General features: G+C 35.8%; 1 long non-coding RNA gene across 2 annotated transcripts in view; it reads left to right on the forward strand.

Moving 5' to 3' along the window:
- LOC141584577 (uncharacterized) overlaps positions 1 to 26,544 on the forward strand; it is a 54,845-nt gene that overhangs the window by 21,222 nt on the left and 7,079 nt on the right. The window contains exons 2-3 of one of the 2 annotated variants that reach the window (XR_012517695.1): positions 7,888 to 8,007; positions 13,296 to 13,336. This is a non-coding gene — a long non-coding RNA (uncharacterized LOC141584577). The remainder of the gene's footprint in view (positions 1 to 7,887; positions 8,008 to 13,295; positions 13,337 to 26,544) is intronic. The other variant, XR_012517694.1, reaches the window with a different exon arrangement.

Raw genomic sequence — 26,544 nt, forward strand, 5'->3', positions numbered from 1 at the left:
TGGTCTCGATCTCTTGACCTCGTGATCCACCCGCCTCGGCCTCCCAAAGTGCTGGGATTACAGGTGTGAGCCACCGTGCCCGGCCAATACAGTCTTATAGTTAAAAAAAAAAGTCACAAAAAACAACCTTCTTCTGAAACCAGTACCACGATATAGCTATTGTTACTCTTCTATAAGCATCTTTACAAATACTTATATGTGAATGTATATATCTATATATAAATTTATAATAGGGTTTAGGGCACATTTTTTGCAAGAAGAATTATTCCTTCTGTACCTTAATTTCTTATTTATTTACCTGGGTCATTTTAATGAGTTTATAGTAATCTGGAATTACATGAGATTTTGTAGATAATCATTAAATGAAAAACATTTAGGTTGTTTTTGCACTTCTACAAGTAAAATTGCTAGGCCAGAAGGTGTATTCATTTTCCTTTTTATTTGTCAGATAATAGTCTGCAAACAGGTTTTACCGATTTATATCTCCTTCCTACAATGGTTAAGACGTTCCATAATCCCATATTCTTATCTACAAAGGGTAGTCTGTTTCTTTAGAAAACAAAATTTTAAATATTTAGCAGTTTGTTTCTTAGATCTTTGACTTTTCATTTGAGGTCAACTCTGGCCAAAATCTCATGACATATTTATTTTCAATCCATGGCTCATTATTATTATTATTAGCTTTCTCTTTGATCTAACAGTCAAAAGTATGTTCCTATGTGTTCATATATCAAGTAACATTTGGAAGGAAGGACTGTAACCCAAAATGGTGGAACAGGAGTTTGTGATGATTCTTGAAATCCTCTGTCTCCCTATTCCAAATAAATTCTCTAAAAATTTTTGGTATGCTTGCTTTGTCTTAGACTAAATAATATAAGTAAAAACTTTCAATTTTGCTTTAATAGGTATTCCTATTTAGCTTTGTGGCTTCTGAAGTTTTGCCTTGCAAATAGCTGAAGCCATATTATCTAATATATATTAACATGATAACTGACATATTGTGTTACAGATTATATTCTTTATCATTTTATCATTATACTTTTTTTGCATCATTTAACTTTTGTTTTTGCTCTTCACCTGGCTTCCTGTTAATGTAGGCTCTCAGCATTGTGTTTTTTGTGTGTTTGTGTTGGTGTTGGTTAGTATTTGCCAGGCATATCTTTGCTGTATTTTTACTTTCAAATTTTGTTTAAGGATTCTCTATAATAATTAGTTATATATTGGTTTTTATCCAATTTAAGAATTATTTTCTTTTACCAGAGGAGATTTTTTTTTTAATGTCCTGGGCCTCTGATGATACTATAGGTAGTTCCCCTGTATTCATCCATTTTTTGCTCTGGGATTTTGTTAGAATTGCATACTAAAGTTTCCTGTATCTAGTGACACTGAATTTCTCCTGAGAGGGAAGCATGCTGGGGTTTTCAGGCTATTTTTCCAATTCAAGGTAAATTAATGGTTACATGTTAGAGTGAATGCTTCTGAAATGTTTTCCTGACTTCAGATCTTATACGTTTTCCAAAGAACTGTAGTTACAGATCAATGAGAAGGTAATGAATCAGGTCATAATTTTATGGAAAAATAAATGAGAACAACTTACTGAAAGGAATGTCCTGTGAGCTCTTTGGGCTGATTGTTAATACGTTCTGTCCTGCCAGAAAGGTCCATACATGTTTTCCCTTCATCCTTTCCCAAAAGTTCAAGATAATTGTGAAAACTAGTGGTAAGTATGGCAATAAGACATTCTCTCGCTAATTCTAATTATTTTAAATGGAGGTGAAACAGTCACATCTTTGCAGTTTTCCAATTGAATCAAGGTCGATTAGGAAGCTAGAGATGAAGAGGACAAATTTTCTTGCCTGCTAATAGCTGAATAACCCTTTATTTCCTCATACAAAATGATTATCTTTGATGCTTCTTACTGCCAAGTTACTCTGAATGGGAAGTAGAGATGTGAGCTGATTGATAAAAATGTTGATGTAAAAATCAAATTCTCACAAAGCACAAAAAACAGACCTCCACACACCCACATCCACACTTACATACTCCCTCCTGTATGGAGGTTAGTTAGAGCCCTCCTATGTCACCAGAATTTTATATGCAACATTTGAGTTCTTGTGAGCACCAGAGGAATACATTTGGGTAGAACAAGAAGTTCCTTGAACTAGGATTTGACCTAAGTTCTAGTTGCATTTTTTTCTAGTAGCATGTCACCATAAAGATATCACTTAAACATTATCAGAAAAATCCGAATGATAGTTCCATGAGGTTAATAAGGTTGTTTATACCATATAGAAAAATTTGAGTAATTTTTCCAAAGAGCATAGAGAGAAGTCTAACCAATATGCTTCCAGGTCTCAAAGGCTGCCATCTAAGTGTTGTGTGGGGCTGCAGTCTTACGTGAGGTTAGACTTGGGGAGTATCTATCGCCACGGTAACATGGTTACTGGCAGCATTCAGTTCCTTATGAATTGTCATGCTGATATGAATTGTCATACTGATGGCCTCAGTATCTTTTGTTTTTTCCCCTTTTTTTGAGACAGGCTCTCACTGTGTCATCCAGGCTGAAGTGGAGTAGCACAATCATACCTCACTGCAACTGCAACCTGAGCTCAAGCAGTCAGCCCACCATAGTCTCCCAAGTAGCTGGGATAATTTTTAAATTTTTTGTAAAAATGGGTTCTGGCTATGTTGCTTAGGTTGGTCTCAAACTCCTGGGCTCAAACAATCCTTGCACCTCAGCCTCCCAAAGAGCTGGGATTAGAGAGATGAGTCGGCTGGCCAGGCATTATTTGCTGCAAGTCAGAGACTGCCCTCAATTATTTGCCAGGTGAACTTTCCCTGCAAGGCCATTTCCTTTCTCTAAGCCAGTAAGGGAGAGACTTTTCTCAGAAAAACAGGCACCACAATCTTTGGTATTGTAATTATGTACTTAGAATAATGTGTATCTAATTACCTCTATTACAAAAAAGTCTTAGGTCATGTCTACACACAAAGGAAGATAATCACATGAGGATGGGAATAGTGAGAAACGAGGATCGTGAGAACCATCTTAGAATCTATTTGCCACACAAAGTAGGGAGCAAATACAAGAAAGGTAATACACAGGTTACTACTGTGAGCATCAATCCTGCTGAGATCTTTCGAGAAAGAGTGCCAAATTGATATGGTTTGGCTGTGCCCCCACCCAAATCACACCCTGACCATCTTGAATTGTAGTCCCCATAATCCCTACGTGTCAAGGGAGGGGCCTTGTGGTAGGTGATTCGATTATCGGGGTGGTTCCCCCATGCTGTTCTTGTGATAGTGAGTGAGTTCTCATGAGATCTGATAGTTTTATAAGGAACTTTACCCTTTTCACTCTGGGCTTCTGTCTCCTGCTGCCATGTGAAGGACATGTTTGCTTCCCCTTCTGCCATGATTATAAGTTTCCTAAGGCCTCTCCAGGCAAGCAGAACTGTAAGCCAATTAAGTGTCTTCTCTTTATAAGTTACCCAGTCTTGCACAGTTCTTTATAGCAGCATAAGAACTGACTCATACGCAAACATATCCTAGAATTGTTCCATTCCAGGAGTAAGAGAGAGTATTGGATCAGTCTGAGATCTCAAGAGAAACAGAAAAAATGGTGTGTGTAACCACACACACACACACACACACACACACACACACACACACACACACAGGAATTTATTAAGAAACTGGCTCGTGCAATCGTGGAGACTGGCAACTGCACAATCTTCAGGACAAGCTAGTAGGCTACAAACAGGCAGAAGTTGGTACTGTGGTTTTGAAGTAGAATTTATTCTCTGAGAAACTCCATCTGCTTCTCTTTTATTCTCTGAGAAACTCTATCTGCTTCTCTTATGACCTTCAACTGATTGAATGAGGCTCACCATATTATTGAAGGTACTGTATTTTACTTAATGTTAACTTGATCTACAAAATACCTTCACAGCCACACCTAGATTAGTGTTTGATTAAATAGCTGGCACTGTAGCCTGCCAAGCTAATACATAAAACTATTAGTTTCGTAGGGCTGTCATAATAAAGTACCACAAACTAGAGATCTTTAAACAAGAGAGATTTATTCTCTCACAGTTCTGGAGCCTAGAAGTCTGAAACCAAGGTGTTGGCAGAGCCACATTCTCTACAGACCCTTTAGAGGAAGATCATTCCTTGCTGTTCCCAGCTTCTGGTAGTCCCAGGCATCCCACCATGCTGCCATATAACTCAAATCTCTGCCTCTGTCTTCACACGGCTGGCTTCTCCTATGTCTGTCCAGTATGGCCTTTTTGTAAAATGATTACATCTGCAAAGACTCTATTTCCAATAAAGTCATATTCACAAGGACCAGGTTGTCAGGACTTGAGCGTATCTTTTTGGGGGATGCAATGAAACTCCTAACACTGACCTTGATGGGTATAAACACACCATTTGTTTCTGCATTGGTTGAGAGTTACTTCCAGGACTATTAACACTCTAGCAATTCAGTCTGCTTGGTGAGTTGGTCAAGCACACTGAGGCCAGAAAAAAAATTAAAAAAAAACAACAAAAAAACGAACCTCAGACAGACCTTGCTATGAAAGGCCCTTAGCATATATAAGAACAGGGAGTAGAGAGGGAAAATGGCTACATGGGTGAGGTGTGGATACTGTTCCCTGTACATGGAAAATACCAACCAGGAGGCCTCAAAAGATATTTGCCTAATAATTCACACCATGTCTATAGTGAATTCATCTCATCAGTCTCACAGATTCTAATTCAGGGTACCAAGTACCTTATACAAATACTTCTGAAACCTAAATATCTAGGGAGGAGACAATCTACTATTTTACAACAATGTTTTTTGAAGTAATAGCAGAATTCAATCTTCTTTAATTTTTTTGGGGGGGTGAATTCTTTATCGCCTCTTTGACTATACAAAGGTGAAACCAAATACCATACCATAATGGTGATATATGAGACAAACTTTCTTATTGTGATCAGAATTGTACCTCAGCAGAACTTGTTTGGATTTTGCCTGTGAACCAGACCTTAGGCTAGCTGTACAGAAAGAGGGTTTTGATTCTGTCATTGGGTGATGCCAGAAAATTGACTAGGAGGTTCAGACTTTGGGTAAGAAGGTTCTAGTGTCCCTGTTACAGAATTTATATGTTTATAGATAATCTGATCCCTGCATTTTCACAGTAAGGGCTCGTAATGTTATAGCTCGTATGTTTGGCCTACTCTGAGGATTGAGAGAGCCATAATATCTATATTAGTTTGCTAGGTCTGCTGTAACCAAGTACCACAAATTGAGTGGCTTAGACAAGAGAACTTACTGTCATACAATTCTGGAGGCCAGAAGTCCAAGATCAAGGTTATCACTAGGGCCATGCTTCCTCTTAAGGCTCTAGAAAGACTCCCTCTTAAGGCTCTAGTATGTTCTAGACTCTCTCTCTTAACGTCTCATAATTCCTTGTTTGTGGCTACATAACTCTAATCTTCACATGGCATTCTCCCAGAACATGTGTCTGTATTCAAATTTCCCATTTTTATAAGGAAAACAGTCATACTGGATTAGGAGTCTGTCCTACTCCAGTATGATTTCATCTGAACCAAGTACACCCACAACAACCCTATTTTCAAATAAGGTCACATTCTGAGGTCCTGGGAATTAGGATTGCAACATATGAATTGAGAGAGACCTAATTTAACCGAGTATAAAAACTTTGTCCAATTTTAAAAAGAATTTTTCTTTTCCTTTCCTGGCACAAGCCAGGCCTGTGCCTGGCCTGTGGTGATGCTATACAGGAAGACCTAGAACCTTGGTAATGCTGATTAGGAAATGGAAAAAAAAGAAGTCTGCTGGTAGCGAAGAAAATGGTTGACACAGATACTAAAGCCAGTAGAGGTTTTCAGGACTTGTAAACATTCCTGAGAAACCAAGAAAGTCCCAGAGGGAGAAATGACAGGATCCCCTACTAATCAAGCAGGATGGAGACTGGGACATGATTTCCATTTCAAAATTAAGAGTGAATCCAAAGTCTGAAATATTTATGGATATCTGGTTTTAAACCTCACCTTGCCAGTACCATCCATCTCCTTGGCATAGACTCACATTAATAGAGCTCACTGAGATGAGTATACTTCAACCACAACGTCAATTACTTATTTAGAATGATCAATACAATTATGAGGTAATTAGAATTCTTGAAATGGCCATTTGGTACATACAGTCCCTGAGGCCCATTTCTTGTAGGGAGTCCTTTTTTTATTTCCAGTAAAAAAAAAAAATACAATTATAGGCACTTTGGACATTGATGCCAGTCTTTCCAATGCATTTTCTTTTCTTGGGCCAGAGGATGCTTGTGAAGTCCAGGTCAGAATAAGGCAAGTGAGAATTATCTGATTGGAACACTCAGGTGTGTCAAGCTCTGGAGGCTGCTCTGCCCATCTCCATAGATGATACACCCCTTGCCACCCTCCCAGACATAGAACTGGAAAGAACAGAAAAGTGTTTGGTCTTCCGGTTTCTATTTTTCAGGCTGGCTTTGTACCCTGTGTACACATACATCCCTCTCCAAATAAATAAATAAATAAATAAATAAATAAATAAAACCCCTTTTGTGTTTAGATCTCAAGATACTTAAGCATCTTCATATTCCATTTTTGTACTTCTGAGTTTCCCATGTTCCCAAGCCCTTAAGACACACAGTCATATGCATTTCCCGTTAACTTTCCCTGATGACTGACCACAACCGTAATGTGTAGATTTTGCTACTTTGTAGCAAATGTGTAGATGATGCTACCAGACACCATCATGTTTCTTACCTCCAAGTTCTGTGGAAGGGAGTCCTCCTTGTGACTTCCACATTGTGACAAAATACTAGACATTGGAATTCCCTCAATTCTCTGACATAGGTCTAGATTTTGTGAAAAATATCTTATACTGGTGAAAAATGATCTCGTGATCTAATCAAACCATCTCTCTCATTTTATAATTACTTGGAAAAGGTCTGTGAGATGCTCAAATACACAGTGGTGGATGGCAGAGCTGCAGCAGAGCCTGGCCTTTCAGACTTTCATTTTGATGTCTCCCTCTGCTCCAGGCTGCCTCTGGCTGCCGGTTCCTCCAGGTTTCAATTGCTTCTGCCACATGTGGGAGTATGCTCACTGATAATGATCTATCCTTTCCACTCCTTTTTCCCTCTCACACAGGGAAGAATGTTACAGTGCCAAATCACTGAAATATAAAAACATTTAGAGGGTTTAGGGTTTGGGTTTTTTTTTTTTTTTTTCCTCATTTCTTGTCAGGGGAAGAACATACCTCTTTGTCATCAAGACAAAGTAGATTCTTTAAGAGGACTGTTTTCAACAAGGGTGCTCTGTAGTGGATATTGGCCGTGACCTGCTAGAAAATGAATTGAGCCATTCAAACATGTTAGTAGCATAGTACTGAAAATTTATTTTCCCATTCTAATGAAGGATGATGGCTTCTTCAATCATAAACTTGGTCTAGTTTTATTTAAGTATGGAAAGTGTCATAAGCGTAAGATCTATTGTGCTGGGCTTCTGAAGAGAGAAGAAAATAGTCACTTCCTGGGCTTGATTGAGCCTGATGTGTTATGATATGTAGGATAATTTATCCTTGCTGTAAGTCCAATTAAGGAGAAACACTCCTCAGACAGCAGAGGTTTTGATGGGCTAACCAAGGCTTCTATGGATTACAAAGATGTCCTCTGGAAAGAAAACTGACTTTGAGATGGTCCATTCCACTTTTTGAGAAGGAAAAACAATTTTTCTTAGAAATGTGCTGTTACTGATAAATACCAGAAGTCAGTTCCTATCTCTGAGTTAATCACAGCAACTACAAGGCTGAATGCTGACCCATCTTTTACTGTTCCACAGGCATAAAATGGGAGAGCAGAATGCAGTTCAGCAGAAAACAGGAGCATGCAGGTGCTGGGGCCACATCAGCTGAGTGAGAATTCCACCTCCTTCCTCTCCTAGCTGTGTGACCTTGACAAGGTGCTTGGCCTCTTGTATCTCAGTTTCCTCATCCAGAAAATAGAAATAATGATAGACCGTGATTATTTTCAGAGCTGGAGAACTAAATATGTTAATACATGTAAGGTAGGAAGAGTCCTACTGCTGATAAACTGTTAGCAATACAATGCTTGTTATCATATGCCATGTTTTTAACCAATTATATTCGACTTAGAGTACAAAGTCTGATATCTTCCAGGATGTCCAGATGTGATCCATGTATCTATCTTTAATATTATTGAAGTAACATTAAATTGACTTCAGATTTTTATCTATATCAAATACTGATTTACATTTGCTTAATAGACAGAAAATAAATCTCAGTCCAATAGTTCAGGAGTTAAATCACAGCTCTTCCATTTTAAGATCTCAGTAAATAATTATCTTAATTGTATCTTATAATCCTAGCTACAGAATGGAACAATAATACTTATCTATAGCTAATATGTTTTGAGCACTTACTATGTATCAGACACTGAGTTAAGCTTTTTGGATGTCATAATTTATTTAATCTTCAAAAACACTATGTGAAAGAATAAGTCCATTGTTCAAGCCATTACAGTTAATAAATATCAGAACTGAGATTGAAATCCAAAGAGGATTCCAGACCTCAAACTCTCAATCACTGCATGTATAATGTATTCATTCATTCCACAAATATTTATTTTTTTGCCTTACATGCATCTAGGTGGTATGGATATAGCAGTGCATAAAATGGAGAAAATAAACAAATGCCTTCTGACAAATTTAACTAAGGTGACATGTGAGTTTATATACAGTGCAGCGCTGTCCATTAGAAATATAATGCAGGCCACAGATCTAAGCCACATATGTAATTTCAAAGATTTTAGTGGCCATATTCTAAAAAAAAATTTTTTAAGCTGATAAAATTTTAATATATTTTAACCCAAAATATTTCACTTCCACAAGCCAATATGAAAAAATATTAATGAGGTCATTCTATTTTATAGATATTAAATTGTCAAAACCCAGCGTGTATTTAACACAGCACAGCTTAATTCAAACTGGTACATTTTAAGTGCTCAACAGCACACGTGGCTAGTGTCTATAGTCTGCCACAAAGCAAACCTGCAGGATAAGAATGAGCCCATGAAAGGAGCTCAGTGCAAAGACTGAGTGGAGAAAGGCTCTGCGTGCCAAAGTGACTGGAGCAGAATAAAGAGGAGGAAGAGTGGTCACGATGAAGTTTGGCAGGGAGGTAGGGGCCACATCAGGCAAGACACTGTAGGTCATTATTTAGGCAAATCACTGGGGAAAAGGTAGGGATTTCTTTGCCCTTTTGTTCTAAAGCACAACTCCTTTTACCTTTCGAAATCTGAGACCTGAATCCAATGAGTGTATAATAACAAAATGACCTGCAAACCCTGTTAGCAAAAAGTTGCTTGTGTTAATCATCTTTGCATCGTGTCTTGTTTACTTTATCAAATCAAATTAATGCCTCAAGTCATCTGAGGTGTCGGCTGTAATACTAACTTCCAACACAGTGTTCAATGTGGGAGCCAATCGAATTTCATCTCTGCAAATAGCTTACATGCATAATCAGGTTGGAGAGTTGATATGAAAGGAGACATTTCATCCAGAGTTGGTTTAGTTCATTAAGGTTGCTTTGTTTTAAATTCCAAGTGATGCTTGCCTCTCAAAACAGTGAATTCAAGCTCATATTTGTGGATAGAAATAGAAAAAATCACAGTTAAAATGAAATGAAGTCATATTATTCCAACTGTTTTATTTCTTCTCTTCAGTAACCTTAGAATAGGTGTGTGGCATAGTATCATGCAAAGGATGAGTATTTTTTAGTCCAAGAATGGCAGGATGCCTGTTTTTTTTTTTTTTTTTTTTCAAATTTAGACAGCACATTCAAAGGTGACTCTGAAATGTCATAACCTGAAGAACTTGTAAGCATTTGAGTCTGGAAAACCTTTTATCTCTAACAATAAGCCTTAACTAATTGCTACACGCAATTACAGGGACCTCTCCCTAGGTAGACAAGAAGCATTGTAAACTGTAAAAATTTTAAAAGATCTTTACACCCACTATACACCTTGTTGAAACTTTGTGTCTTTCTCAATCTACTACTAAGACAATCTTACATTATAAATTTGGAAACACTTCAACACGAAAAACTTCTTTTTATCTTGATAGATAAGTTTAATGATGTTGAGTTGTATATCAATGACATTTAAGGAACTATTCTCAAGGAACCAATCTCAATACCGTTTTCTGGATTTCCCTGCTTTAACCAAAGCTTGCCTCCCTGCTCCTTTCCTATGATACAGAACAGCAGTCTTTGAATGAAATTGACAGAAGTCTGCGAGTTCAGGTCACTACTAAGTAAGCAGAACCATTGGAAACTTGTTTCTGCAACTTGAAAAGATTCTGTTTCTTATCCTCATCCTTGCACTCTCTATGGTTGTTTCATTTGTTCCCTCACTCAGTTGATGTGTAACTATCTAGCTTTTTATTTAAGACACTAAGATAACTACTGTATAGGGGTAGGGAAAGTGAAAAAGGAAAAAGCATATTCAAAAAAATATAAGTGACTCCTAATTGAGAATGTTGCGTACATGATCATAACACAAATTTAGAATGGAATGTGCCAAATGTCCTTCAAAGATATATACAAAGCAATATCGTAATTTAGAGAAAGGGGGAACTCCTGGTGAGATTCAGAGATGTTGTTATTGAGGATGGTTCTCAAAAATGTGTAGAATTTCGATAGATCTTTGAGTGAGTAGGCTTTTGAGAGAAGGAATCTGTTCAACAGAATGATCACTTTATTTTGTTTTCAAGTTGTAGTCTCAATAAAAGGACAAGAGTGAGAAGCAAGCAGGCTGGGATCTGGTTCAAGAAAGTTCTGCATTGTAGGCTGAATGTAAACCTTATTCTGTGGAAATTAGGAAGACTGAAAATGTTTCAGTAAAGAAAACATTTTTCTTTAGATTTTTTTCTTTTTTAGTGGAAAAACACTTATGATTGTAAGAGAAATGGACAGAAAACAGAAGGACCAATTGCAAAGTAATTGAAAGCTCAGTGGTAAAGTGGTAGGGGTTGAAGCCTCCAATCTTTGTGACATTATGAAATTTTATTCTCAAAACCCAGCTCTGAGACAAGGTAGGGGAAAATAATGATTATGACACAAGTTTCTAATCTGGCCAACGTAAAAAACAGAAGAGTGAGCGAACTGCTGGTGTGTGGGGAGGATGACTTGATTGGAACAAATAAAATCTAGCTATCTATCATTCTCCCTAGATTGTGGGATTGAACGACAAGCTATAGTTAGAAGAAAGGCCAGGAGGAGGGGCAGAGACAGATATTCTGGAGATAAGACAAACAGATCCACTGAGATTCATGACATTCAGACTCTTCCTCTCTAGGTAAGACCAGGCCTCTTCTAACAAAGCCCAGGCAGGCCAATTGCAGATTGTAGCTATTGGTTTTCTTCTTCCCCTTATAACAAAATGAAATCTTAGTTGCAGTGTTTCATAAAAAATATAATGTATAAACTACTGTATGTGGGAGACAGGGTCAGGGTGCTGAAATGCTTGACCTCAATTTTCTTTTAAGAAAAGAGTTTTCTATGTAACTAGTTTCTTTGTATCTAGAAGGACATTTCGTTTGTTCATCCACAGAATGGTCAGTGAACCTACTCCAGAAGAGTGAAAGACCCTAACTTTCTAAAAGAGATTTTTGAGATTATCCCATTGTTTTATCCACCCCTGTCAAAAAATTACTTTCAGCCACCTTCCTTGGTCTAAGATCTAACCATTCTTCCGAGTTATGGCTAAACACACTTCCTCATTCACGAAGCTTGTTGTAGTCTGTTCTTTATACTCCTTTAGCAATGTATTTACAGCCACTATTGACATTTATCTAGTGATGTGTAAGTCTCTCTACTAGTTCTAATATCTTTGAGAACATTGACTGTTACTCATTTTCCCCAGTCTGCAAGCACTTTGCAAATAGAGGTTGATAAATGATTAGGGAATAAATGTATATGTAACAACCTAGTTTACTCAGAACATCCTCTATGCCAGAAGTGTTCTTAATACTTCGTGCTTGCTACTTCATTAATCTTTGCCATAATCCTATGATACAAGGACTTTTATTTTGCCTAAAGCAATGTGAGGGTTAGTATTGGTTATATAAGCAGCAGAGGTAGAATATGAACCTAGGAAGCCTGGCACCATAGCCTGTGATCTTAAGTATGTATATTATATATTGCTGGTACTGTAGTTCATGTCCTGATTTGTTTGCCATGTACAGTGAGGAGGAGAATGGGGCAAAATAAAATTTGGAGCACTGACTTTGAAATCATGAATATATGATTTCATATAAGTCATAAATTAATTTATTGGGTTCCTCATATAAAAATGGGTTAATAGAAGTATTTATGAAATCCTGGTGTCAAATAAATGAGACAATTCACATAAAAGTGCACATAATAAAAACAAATCTTCATGATAATGCAAAGTATGCCAAAAGTGTTTAACTCACATCTTCTTTGAGAACACACCACCACATTCCATCGGGTAGCGAGATCTTAGTATCTATCCTTCTGTATTCAATGCTATACAACACAATTTTTCACAAGAGAAAATGATTTCTAGTCAGTATGAGGCTATCCAATAACAGTTGTAAAAATACAGAAAATAGCATTCATGTCCATTAGTAAGAATGATCAACAGGCCAAAAAAAAAAAAAAAAAAATTTAAGGGCCTTATTTTGTAACTAAAATTGAATCTCTCAAATGTTAAGTTGGAGGCATTTCTCATTGTCTTATGGGCGGCAGGGGGGTGATAATTCAGCTAATAATGTGTAAAATACACCACACAGAGTGTATTTTACTCTGTGTGGTGGCACATTGATGCATTTTTCTTTTTAATCAACCTACCATGTTATACGTAGTCTACGGCACTCAGAGTACATAGTTAAGCAAACACCTGGTAGCAAAGAAAGGTCATTGTTAAGAGATTGTTTTATTTATTTAAAAAAACTTTTTATGATTCTTCGAAAATTTTCTAACAAAATGGTATTCAAAAAAATTTTCTGACAAAATGGTATTCAATCTAGAAATTATAGTAAGAAACAAAAGATGCTAATTCTACTGAAGGAGAAGAGATAAAAGAGGTTGGAGAAGAAACACATGCTTTAATGCTCATTCTCCAGGTAAAATAACGCACCTAATACTAACACATGAGTCCGTGCCAAGAGAAAATAATCATTCTATTGTACTGGCTCTTTGTACACAGAATTTAAGGACCGGAACTACTCATCCTTGAGGGGAAAAAAAGTAAGTACCTGATTTAAAATATCCACTTACGTGCTTACAAGAACATAATGTATAACCTGTTAGCAAGCTTTTGCATAGCAAATGAATAATTTGAGATTCAGAATTTATCTGCAGGTCTCAGATTTATAGTTTAATTTTTTCTTCACTTCTTTGAATTATTAACATGGGAACAATTTTTAATACTATTTGGTGAGCCTGTTACTTTCAGCAATAGCATTTGCAGTGTATGTCTTGAATTTGAATGTGTATATATGACAGCTACAACCAAATGGCCTATGAGATATTATTAGTTTCTTTACATAAACTCTGCTAGAATATGACATTTTAAAATTTTACAGTATAAACTTTCAAAATATTAATTGAATCTCAATAGGAAGCGATGCAGCATATAAGAAGCCCAGTTTACTGCTTTGAATTGTTCTCTTAATAAATCTCACTATGCTAAAATGATGACTCTCATATTTTGCCTGCATTAAAATCATTTTAAAAGGTAATTGGTTTAGCTTATTGTAATACTGCCTGATAATATTTCTTTTGCTTTTCAAGCAAAGAATAAGGTATCATTAAATTATTGGTGCATGGGGAAGTAATGTATTACAAATGTTAGTGAGTACAGGATATAAAATGGACTTGAGAAAAATAAATACACTTTGTTCAAGAGACTCACTGCATGTTTCATTGGACTATTTAAACACATTCAGAGAGGTTTCTATTTGATGGGTAAGAATTGCTTGGTAACCCATTCTATTTATTTTTATCATTATGAAGTTTACTAATTGAAAAATATATTGAAAATACATTAAAAGCATTAGAGGGTGTGTCTTGGAAAATTCACCTAATGCTACTTTGGAATTAAAATGAGATGTATTATTGTTTTGAACATTTAAAATATAAGGTATATCAAAGTTTAATTTTTGTCATTGAAACTGAAATTAAAGAAATAAAATGATTAGGTTTACATGACTTTAATGCATTTTTTGAAATTAGAATTTCCACAACCATAAAATGAAGCTGTTTTTTAAAATTAACGATTGTCATAAGTATATAAGATAAAATGTAAATAAATATGTAATAAATACATAAACATACATGTGTGTAACTGTGTACTTTCCACAGATGATGTTTAATAACTTAAAACACGCTATTTTACTAAATTAAGAATGTTTTAATTCAGTAGATATATCAAATTAGCTAAATGTTTTCCTTCCATGCAAATATTTTTTAAAAATATCAATAGCCAGTTGTTTCTTTTTTTTCCAGACTGAGGTGAATTGAATTAACAAATTCTGAGAAAGAGGGTGGTTCATAAAGTCATAACCCAAGAGTCTAAAGTTTCCCTAGCATCCAGCTTACTCTTGTGTGTACAATTGTACACATCATTTTAACAATTTTAGCAATCGCTTCTCGCTGATTTAGCCTGATATTTCACACAATACCCAGCTGTAGTTTGAAGGGCAGGTGCCTTGTGAACTGTGGACAGAGTCCCAATCAGCTGAGCACACACAGTGTGTAAATATGTCAGGATAGATAATGGATGCAATGATAGATGCTTCTGCGGTGAGGAAAATCCAAGAAGCTGTCATTTTTGCTTGACAAAAGAAAGGGATGGAAAGCAGGACCAACTGCCCTGAGCGAGGAAGACAGGTGGTCCAGCTGGAGAAGGGAGGGAGTGGTAATGGTCTTGGGGGTAGTTAATGGCTATCTGCTCTATGGCATCCTTGTACGTAAATACAAACTATTTACCAGCTGAAAATGCTTCAGAAGGCAAAGGAATAGAAGTCACCATTATCTTCCTCCTTATCTTACATCAGTTAATTTGGCAATTTGGTTAAAATGAATATTTAATTTTGAAAGCCTATGGAAGACCATCCTCTAACTAACATCATCTGCTATAAGAAAATAATTGTATGTACAAGTACTATACTTCGGTTGGTTGGTTGGTTGTCAGGCTGTAGAATTTATGAGTTGGGTTTAATGAAATTAAGTGGATGCTGAGATTGAAGAAACTAGACATCTTGTTACATGAAGATTTCAGAGCTAATTTATTTGTTACAAATATCACAGTCAATGCCTCAATCAATTGGGGAAGACGTCCAAAAAGCTGAAGCATAAACATGTGAAATATATCCATGATATGGTAAGCTTTAAGGGAGTCAACCATGTAAGTTGATAAAACAGGAAGGATTATAGAAGCCAAATCAGCTTAAGGCAAAAGTTCAAGTACCAATTAAGATAGAGCCTAATAGAACCCATTTGTCAGCTACTAAGTGACTCTGTAGACAGTGAAAGTCTATTCGTTACAGAGATTTGTTCATGATTTTAACTATACTTAAAAGTACAATTTTAAGTATTTTCAGATTTCAGATGAACAGATGCGTAAGAGGTTAAGGGGAGAAGATTACTGTCATTGAAATGTGTATTTAACTGAGTCGTTCAGGCCTTTGATTTTTTTCCCCCTACATTTTTAGTTTTCCTTCTGCTTTAAAATTCAGTTTTTTGTCTATAAAAATTATATGTGGGAAATTATAAATGTAGTCTTTTTTTTGTTTATTTACCCTAATGAATGGAAGCAGTGTTATCAATGTAAACAGAAAAAGCAATTTAAAAATACTTATCTTTGATATGTTATATTTAGAAAATTTGCCTAATTGTTGCATACATGTACTGTATAACTATAGCAAAAAATGTTTTATTGCATATTATATTCTGTCTTCATCTCTATGTTTATTACTAGCTGAATATGAAAAACTGTAAAAAAAATAATTAAAAATAACATTGATTCTGACACTTAAATCTTGAACTGGAACCAAGTATGCCAACTTTTAACATAATTCCTTGCCTTATTAGAACGATGATCTTGGTCAAAGCATTTACTTCACTGAGTCTCAGTTCCTCATTTATGAAAATGAAGTGAAGAATGTTTCTCTCATTGATCTTGCCATAGAGAACAAATGAAATAAGGTGTGTTACTCTACTTTGATAAATGCACAAATCAAAACTCGAGGCCACAAATAAGCATGATCTCCATCTTAAATAAAATCCTAGAATGGAATCGAAAAATGAGTAGAGTTTACTAGGAAAGAATAAAATGTATCTAACCCTATTTCTTTGGTACATGGAATTCTTAATTGTTTGGTCAGGAAAATTAGAAAGGACTACTGTGTCTAAATTTTAAGACCTTTGACAAAATCCGTTTTGATCATTTTGCAAACAAGTTTTGTAAATATAAAGTGAATCGAAGAAAAAAGAGATATAACTAAAATTCTCAGTGCTTGGCATTAACATATATTGTCTTGTTTAGTACTCCCAAACTTGTAATCAGCCTCTGAGGGTCACTAGAACACAGGTGGGTGAAGTGCATGCTCTAGAACTAGAGTACCTGCCTCCAATCCCAGGTCCCTCACCTTCCAGCTATGTGACCTCAACCAAGTTATCTAACTACAGTGCACCTCAGTTTCTCACAAGAGGCACATTGTGGTTATAAACAAAATAATTTACAGCTTAATAGAGTTAACATGAAAATTAAATACCTATAAAGCGCTTGAAATACTGCCTGGCACATAGCAGATAATAAATAATACTTTCTAACTGCTTTTAAGTAATTATTAAATATTAACTCAGAACACTGCAGTTCATTAAGTGACTTGCCCAAACTCTCGTGAAATTAAGAAATGGAGTCATGAGTCAGGTCTGTCTGAACCAGACCCATCTCCCTTTACGGCTTCAACATTTCATTCTTTAAACACCTCCATACCAAACTGTATAGACTATTGGGCTCTGCCAGAAGGATGGGGTGGCAGATTGGGCTAATATCACAGCACTGCAAACAGCTAAGAATGCAAGATTAGATATTCCCTGTACTTACAATTCAGAATCATCACCAGTGGAAACTTCTCTCTAGCCATGTTTTTATGCAGTTCTGGCTTTCTGCCATATTCTCCAATTAATACCTCTTGCTTCTGTTTCTCTCTCTCCTCTAATCTCACTGTTCCTCCTCTCTTCTATGATTTCCATCTCCTTTACATGCCTGATATCTTCTTGGGCAGCATGGTTTTGATTCCATTTGGCTTATTTTTTTTTCCCCTAGGCTGCATCTTCAGGACCTCATCTGCCACCTTCACATTGCATGTTAACATTTTCTATTATGCAAACACACACGTTTCTGACACAGGATAAACTTGACGGTATCTTTCCAGCTATTCGCTTGACCAATTTGCCTCCCTGTTTTAAAAATCTGGCATGTTTTCCCATTGCTTCTAGGATAAGCTTCTTCATTTGGCATTAAAGACCCCTTTTAACCTTTTCCTTAGGTAGTTTTCTAGTGTAAGCTTCATTATAAGAAAGAAAAGTGAAAAATAAAGATTACAGACTTTTAGAAAAACGCTTGTAATGTATACCACATAATAAGCTGCATTACACTTTTGATGTCTGTCATTATGTCCTATCTATATAGCTACATAAAATTTATTGTATTTATATTCTTTCTTAAAACCTGTTTTTAAGAAATAAACAGTAAATGGTTCTCTAATATTAAATACTAATATATATTATTCTTAATGGCTGAAGAGAATGTTAATATAGAGCACTAATTTTATCAATTCTGTGATCCCTATTTATACCGTTCCAACTTGACACTACAAGCATGAATATTATAAGCTTACTTGTAGTCAAATCATTGCATATCTCTTCATAAATATTAGTATGAATTTACAAATGCAGAATTGGCAGCTTAGTGCATATGTATAAAAACCGTGTTTCATTCAAACCCTGGGTAGGACTATATGTTATAAAATTGTAAATATGTGCCAATGCTTTATTGAAAATTATATCTTACAGCTGTACCCAATGTTACATAACTCTTAGCACATTAGGATATGTATTCCTATATATTTAAATATTTCACTTTCAGTAGGTGAAATATGTTGTTCTTATATATAAAACACTTAGGATATTGAATAATCATATTTTACGAGAACAACATCTGAAACTAAAAGCTAATTTTGCTAAGTCTGACAGTCTCAGAAGCAATGAGAATTCTTATATATCCATTTATGTGTGATTATTAAGTTAAAAATAAAAGAATTTGTTTAATACCTTGTTTACATAATGAGATTAAATTTAGAAAGAATAAATACTAAGAAACACATAAAATTCTCATCAGTAATCATAATCAAATGGGCTCTTTATTGCCATTAACTATAAATTAAGAGTGGGTGATGGTTGCATAATCATTGATGCTTGCTCGTTCGTTGTCTGGAGCTATAACTTGGAAATAATATTCTGTTGATCCTTATAAAGCCAGGGTTTTATAAGACAAAAGCATATTATATGGCTAGATAGAAGATAGCACATTGGGCGCTGCACACGATCCTCGTTCTGACCTCTCTAGGATGCTTGGAGTCCTGGGACTGATCAATGGGAGCAGGTGATCCACAGTCCACTGTGGCCTGCTTCCTCTCAGCGTGGAAGTTCTGAAAGGGCCTATCTGAGAGAGTTGGCATGTTGGGTGTTGTGACTAGGACAGGCTTGTTAGGATGTTTAGAACAATTACGAAGGTCTGTCAGTGTGTCTGGACCAGTCCTCCTTTGGAGCCACTGATGTTCAGAGAAGCCTGCAAGTCCCTGTTGTTGGTATTCCATGTTCAGGAGTCTCAGAACGAGCTCCAAGAACCTTCAGAGTGCTCAGGATGTCTAGGTCCTCAAACTAGAACTCTCCAGGAAGTTAGAATGTTGCCCATGTCTTTGTTTTACTTCCAAACCTCTGCAGAGGTCTATGTGAAGACAGATTCCTCCAGTTGGGAATATAAAGCATATGCAAAGAAGGATGCTAGAAGTGGGACTTTTATTCCCTTCAGTGTTCCTAGTATGTGCCTCTGGCGGGACAGGGAGTGAGGCTCCATCCAGCGCACAGCCAAGGCTCCTGAAAATGCTATAGAAAAAAGTTCTCTTAATGTTTTAGTTATACTGCCAATATAGCACTAACATATTGTATTTTGATAAGCTTTAGTAGTCTCTTTAATATGGCTTAAAATAATTTTCATTATATGGGCCCAGAATGGGTTTTCCAGAAATCACCTCTGAAATGAGAATTTTAATCTGAAATAATAAGAAATAGACTCTGAAATAAGTTTATTTGGTCAATAAAGGAAGCACTGATTAAAAGACTGCAAATGAGATGTAAAGTTAGCCAATAGGGGTATCTTATTAAAGATACCACTGAAGGTAACTGAAGATTATTCCACTGGGGAAAAATCTGGTAGCTGTTGTAAAGCCTGTACCACAAAATTGTCCCACTCAAGGGGCAAGGGAGCTGGAGTATTTCTTAACCAACTCTCAGCAGTCTTCGATTGAAGACTTCTGTCGGGGTAAGTGGGCAAGGTGTGTTAATTCTCAGCACTTCTGGCCAGCTTCAGAGGCAAGTAAAGGGGCTTCAGTGCTATTTGCCTGTTAAAAGTCCTCAGGCTAAAAAAGAGAAATAGTGATGTTTGGAATTTGGATCTGCATATACTAAAGAGATAAAGGCAAGGCTGTCACAGTATCTGCCACAGATCTCTTTCTACTTACCTAGCCTCACTTCCTTATGTCACACGCTCTAGGAATTCTTACCAGCTTGCTGTTTCTTTCACTATACAAGGTATTTATTGAATATATACTGTGTTCTAAGTACTTCATCAGGTACTCAAAATGCAAGCGCAAACAAGATAGAAAGGGTCCCCACTTTCATAGACACAATGTTCGTTCTTTCTGAAACACACTTTCCATTGTCTGCTATCTTAGTCTGTTCAGGCTGCTATGACAAAATGTCATAAGCTGGGTGGCTTATAAACAACAGGCATTTATTTCTCATGGTCCTGGAGCCTAAGAAGTTAAAAATAAAGGCATCTTCATATTTGTGGTCTGGTGAGGGCCCACTTCCTAAACAGCTGTCTCATCAGGGTAACACTACATGGCAGAAAGGGCAAGGCAGCTCTCTGGGGCCTGTTATATAAGGGCACTAATTTCATTCATGATATCTGTGCTTGTATGACCTAATCACCTCCCAAAGGCCCCACCTCATAATACCAACACATTGATGATTAGGTTTCAACTAATTTTGCTAAGATAGGGAGTTACAAACGTTCAGACCATAGCATCCTTCTAATACACTTGTTCACAAATGACTCTTTGTCTTTACCCCTCACAAACAGTAGAGCCTGATGAAGGCAGAAACCATTCCTGCCTCATTCACTGTTGGAGTCTCAGCCCCTGGCAAAGAGTTTGGCATAGAGCATGTGTACAATACATTTCAGTTGACTGTGTGGTACCATAGGTCATTATAAATGTGAAAGTTGGCTTGGTTAGAGTAGGAGTTCCTTGAGAGCACTCATGCCTTATTCTGCTTTGTATATCTGGCACTTAACATGTCTTTGGCATATTATATATATTCAATATTTTTAATAGAGTTAAATTCAGTTTAATCAAATTGAATTATTGTTTAGAATACATTGATCCAGATATACTGATAAATTGAAATCATGTTTCATAAATTATTGTTGAAAGAATTAGAAATATTACATATGAAAAAGACAAAACTCAGAGAAGATATAGCACTTGTCCTCAAATGTCACTGGTACTAATAAAGAAAAGACATTGGGGTTGAGTCTGTCTCAGAGTAAAACAGAGTTTAGCACTAAATTAGAGCTATCGAATTTAGTATGCTACTGTCAGGGGCAATCAGTTGTGCATCATTGGAAGTGCCCAAGCAAAGACTGGAATGTGGTAGAGAAGATTTAACAGTAATATATGCAGTTGATGTAAGTACCCGAGATTCTGTGATTCTTCTAGATAATTACAAAGCAATATATTTCTTTGTCTTTGTAAAACATAATTTTACAAAGAGTGTTCTGGGAGAAAATTATCTCTATGTTTTTCCCAAGGACGTTGTGTTTTTAACTAATAGTTGAATTGCTTTATACCTCACAAGTGGTTTTCACATAATCCTTGCAGAGATTCCTTGCGTAGGCAAAGTATCATCCCCATTTAACATGAAAGAAGACAGATGCTTACAGAAATTAACTCATTTGTTAAAGGTCACACATGCAGAAATTGATGGAAATAGAATTTGAACCTAGTTTTTTTGTGCTTTCGAATCCCAAGCTGTCTACCTACCATACACATGCCCCTTCTATTATTACTGAAGTTCAGAGAAGAAAAATACAATCACTTTTTCAAATAATGATGCAGTGCCTTCCTTGCAGAACTCTGACAAGCTCTCTGTAATTTATACTTGAGAATTGAGTCTAAGTGGTATAATCAAGAGCAAACAAATAAGATTAGGTCTAGAACACAGGGCTCTAGCATCCCACATTACCCTGCAGAGGAGGTACTATCTGGGAGGAATTATGATGCTTTCAGGTTTCTGGCCAGGAAATGTTTATAAATCATAATATACCATTTGCAACTGATGTTACCCTATGAATATTAAAAGATTAGGAAATGACATTGGCTTTTGTTGAAAACCTTGAGTGACCCTATAATCAGACACAATAAATGATTGCTTTTATTGCGGTGCCCTCTAAATATTATTAAAACTGTTTATAGTTGGCAATAAATAATGACAAACGAATGCTTGATTTATAGCAATTACAGTACAGATGAGTTGGATTCATGTGCTGCACTGTAATGAAGATAATAGCTCAGCACACATGAGAAACAGTCACTTAATGAAATATGAGCTGATTTGCATGATCCATGTCCCTTGAGTAACCTGTAATTGGCTATTATGAAATGGATTAAGAATGATTTGTACTAGGAAAAGGACCGGATTGCCATATATTTTATGTGGATATTTTTTATTTCCAACACCAAAACATTTTGTGGCATATAGAATCTGTGCCCCCGTATCTAACATGTGGGGGGTATCTGATAGCTAAGGGCCATTCTTCTCTAACATCTTTGAAAACTTTTTTACTGAAAATGACATCACTTCCACTTTATCATAGGAAACATTGCACAAAATTACTCTTCTCAGCTTCAAAATGTTTTAAATTATTTCTTAGTAATCCTTTTAAGAGCAGATTTTGAGGATATGGTTGATATAGCATCGTGGAATTATCAAAGGGATTCCAAGTGTATGTGTGACTTAATTTATACAGCAAGGCAAATTTAGGTAATTCTTATTTTTAATATTTAAGATCCTAGGACACTTTTAGTGAAAATTGGCTTCATTAATGTTTTAAATATTTGCCTAAATCTTTCCTGGACATTCACCCAGTAGAAAACCACACCAAAAAAACAATACATAGAAACATTGGTTGTTTTTCTTTTTTGGTGGAATTTACTGCCATTTTTGAAAAGCAGTGAAGGGAATTGTGCCGAAACAGTATTTCATGCTTACAGCATCTGTCACGCTTCTGAAATTCCATTCTCATTTTCACACAAATAACCCAAGGGATAGAGTTAGTCCCACTATAAGTGGGATCATCAATGTTTATCCTAAGCTATGACTACAGCAGCCATAATGGGAAAAGGTATACCATAATTAAGAGCTATAGCCAACTAATTAAATCAAATTATATCTAATTATACATCCAGTAATCTATGTCCAAACTAGTTGCTGATAGCTAAAGGAAAATATAATTTTCATTAACTTCCATTATGGATTGCTGTTTGAAGGTTTTTTTTTTTTTTTTAATTCAAAACTTGCTTTTATAAGACAAATACTGTAGCCCTAATATGTCAGTGTAGGAATAAAGAAGTTAAAAAAATAACAAATCATTTCAGCAAAGAAAATTTTGCCTTTTAAAATTTACAAATTAATGATGTTAATTATGGAATATTCTTGGAAATTTTTAAAGAAAATTATAAATTATACTGGTGCTAGATAATTATTCAATGCACTGTAATAAAATGTTTCTTAAATTAAGAAGGACATGCAAAAACTAGAAATGTTCAGTGGAGGACATATTAAGTAAGGACATAGTAAGGTGCATATAATGAGAAAATTTGAAACTATGTAATCTCTAAGTAAACTAGGGAAAACTTATTATAGTGACTGTCTTCAAATAATTGAAAAGCATAAGAAAGGTGCTGACAAGCAGTTTTGAATATATGTCATGGTTCTGAGACAATTACATTAAAAACATTAGTTTCAACATAAGGAATTTACCAAACGTAAAGATGATTAGTGTCACATAATTGCCTACATAAAGCTATGAAACATTTATCTTTGGATATCTTTAAAATAGGACAAAAAATACCAATCTGGAATATCTGGATATCATAATGGTGCATAATAACTCTAAACGTCTCTTTGTCTTCTCATGTTGCTTGATAATTTAAAGAAAATAAAAATCTATGTTGGTTTGTGGTGTGTTTAAGAATAAATTCATTTTGAAATACAAGTAGATGAGCCTACTTTCTTAAAACTCTTTATTATTAAAACTAATAGGCTAGGTGTAATGTGACCATGGAAATCATGCATCAGTCATGTAACAACCCAATTGCAAAATCCCAGGTCCCAGGATAGCAGCCTTGTCATATCCTAGCAATAGTGATACACATGGGTTGTTACATGACTGATGCCTGAGCATGGTGACACATTCATGGATCTATTAAATAAACATGTATTGGCCATCTACTGAATGTCAGCCATTGTGCTAGACAGATGTTGTATAGAATACAAAGTACAAAAATAACCTCAAGGAACTTATGTCATAGAAGAGATAAGACCTGCAGATATATTATTGAAATAAAATGAAAGTACTGTCATGACTGATATATTAATGAGGTGCTATGGTCTAAAGAGGAACTAACCATCTCTAGGAAATGATATAGCAGAGGATGCTACAATAATTATACTATTTGATTGCCAGGCGTGGTGACTCATGCCTGTAATGCCAGTACTTGGGGATTGCCAGAGCTCAGGGGCTCAAGACCAACCTGGGGAACATGGAGAAACCCCATCTCTACAAAAAATACAAAAATTAGCCAGGCATGGTGTTCTGTGCTTGTAGCCCTACTACTCAGGGTGGGGCTGAGATGGAAGGAGTGCTTGAGCCCAGGAGAAGATGCAGTGAACTAAGTTCATGTCACTGCCCTCCAGCCTGGGTGACAGAGCAAGACATCATTTAAAAAAAAAAAAAAAAAAAAAAAAAAACTATTTGATGATAATGAATAGCAGTTAGTGGATAGGATTTGGATAGGAAAAGTAGATTGGTGATGATACTGTTTTGTAAATGAAGTGAGAATGATGAATTAAAAGAGCTTTACAATGAATTTTCATTCTCTTTTTGTTGTGGTTGTTCAGTTCAATCACATATGCCTCTACTATGTGCCAGGCTCTATAGAAAAAGCTGGAAGTTTAAATAGAGCTCATCCCTATATAGAGCTAATCTTTACTGAATTGTAAGGTTTTTACTGGTGATCCTTTCTTCTAGTAGAGTATATGTATTTGCTCTTCTCACTCCCTCCTCTCTTTGAGAGTGATTGAATCCATGCCCATAGCTTTTATTACTATCCACATAGCACACTAATTTGGATCTTCAATCTAGAACCCTTTTCAGAGTTCCAGGCCATATTTCAGTTAACTACTTGATATCTCACGAACCAGTGTAAGACTGCCTTGTAAAAAGAAGTTGTAATCTTTTCCCCAGAACTTGGCCTTCCCTTATTATTTCCTATCTCAAGAGATGTCTTCAATATTATTTTATGCAAATCCAAAACCTCAGAATCATCTTGGGGGTATACCTCCCACTATATGTCATAATTCACTTGATAATTAATTCACAGATTGATTTACTTCTATTTATTTCTCAGATCTCAGTGCAAATCACCTCATGAAGGGAACTATCTGTTACAAGCAGTACTTTTCAATTGTGACCTTTTTATTTAATTCTAAAATTATTTGGTTAAGGTCTCTTATTAGACAGCATGATGATAAGGATGACAACTCTTTCACTCACAGCATATCCAGACTATTTTTGTACAGTTCTGGCACCAGTATATGCAATAAATATTTGTTGACCAAACATGTAAAAAGTAGATGAATATGTAATTCAATGGTGAGAAATAAAGTTAAATAATGTGAAGATAAATTCACTGTTTAACATGGTAAAAAAAAGTATATGCAGTTTGTCTCTTCTTCAGCCCACAGACTGAAATGTATAAAGTCCACTCAAAATGTATAAACACACAGAAACAACAAGAATAGGACAATAGTCAGAAGTAGACTAGAGAGTTAAACAAATTAAGTGGGGATTGAAAGTGAACTAAATGAGTTGAATCTGTCTTATCAAAGCAGGGATTGCTATCGCCTCAAAGATCTTTGAGATAAATACCAAAGAGAGATAAACTAATTTCTACCTGCAGAATTCCAGAAAGTCTCAGATATTAGAGGCACCAACTATCATGGAAATAGAGTGAGGCGAGGGACTGAAAACAGGGAGATTGTTTGAAAATCTGTTAAATAAAAAGCCATTGTACAATACAGGTACCACACCTCTCCACCCTAAGTGCACTGAACTACCACATGATAAAGCCTCTTTCTACCTTCAGAAGAAACAGGAGAAGCATTTGTTGGTGCAAAAGTAATTGCAGTTTTTGCCATTACTTTCAAAGGCAATTACTTTTGCATCAACTGAATATTATCTACAAAAGTTTAACTGGAAAATCTCAAGACTCAGAAACACCAGACACAGCAGAGATCAAGGAAAAGCCACTGCTCTGGTAATGGTAGGAATAAATGAGAATTTACATATGCGTTTTGAAAACCCTATGTCTCTTTGTTATACTCAGCTCCAAGAATGTAGGCAGAGATGGATCCCATAGAATACTCACCAGGCAAAAGATGGAAGTATTCTATTCTAGAGAAACTGATCAGCTCTAGATAACAAGCCTACAGATAGTGTTATTTGTAGGTATTGGAATAAATTTTGTGTGTCTTTACATAATCATATTGCTGAAAGCTCACCAATAAATACGTCATATTGATGTATACATAGCTTCTAATCATCTTCTTAATCACTTACTCTTAAATTTGATACTCAAGAATAACCAAATAATTAAGGAATGTCTAGAACATAAAAGAGAAAGAACAAACAAAGGCATTTTCATAGGAAACAGAAACAAGGGAGGCAACAGAAGAAAATGTTCTGGAAAAATCCTGCAAGTAATTATTTTAAAGTAGGATAGGAAGTTGCATCCAGGAAATAAGAAAATAACTAGAGGAAC

This window comes from Saimiri boliviensis, chromosome 5 (genome assembly GCF_048565385.1).
Source record: "Saimiri boliviensis isolate mSaiBol1 chromosome 5, mSaiBol1.pri, whole genome shotgun sequence".
NCBI lineage: Eukaryota > Metazoa > Chordata > Mammalia > Primates > Cebidae > Saimiri > Saimiri boliviensis.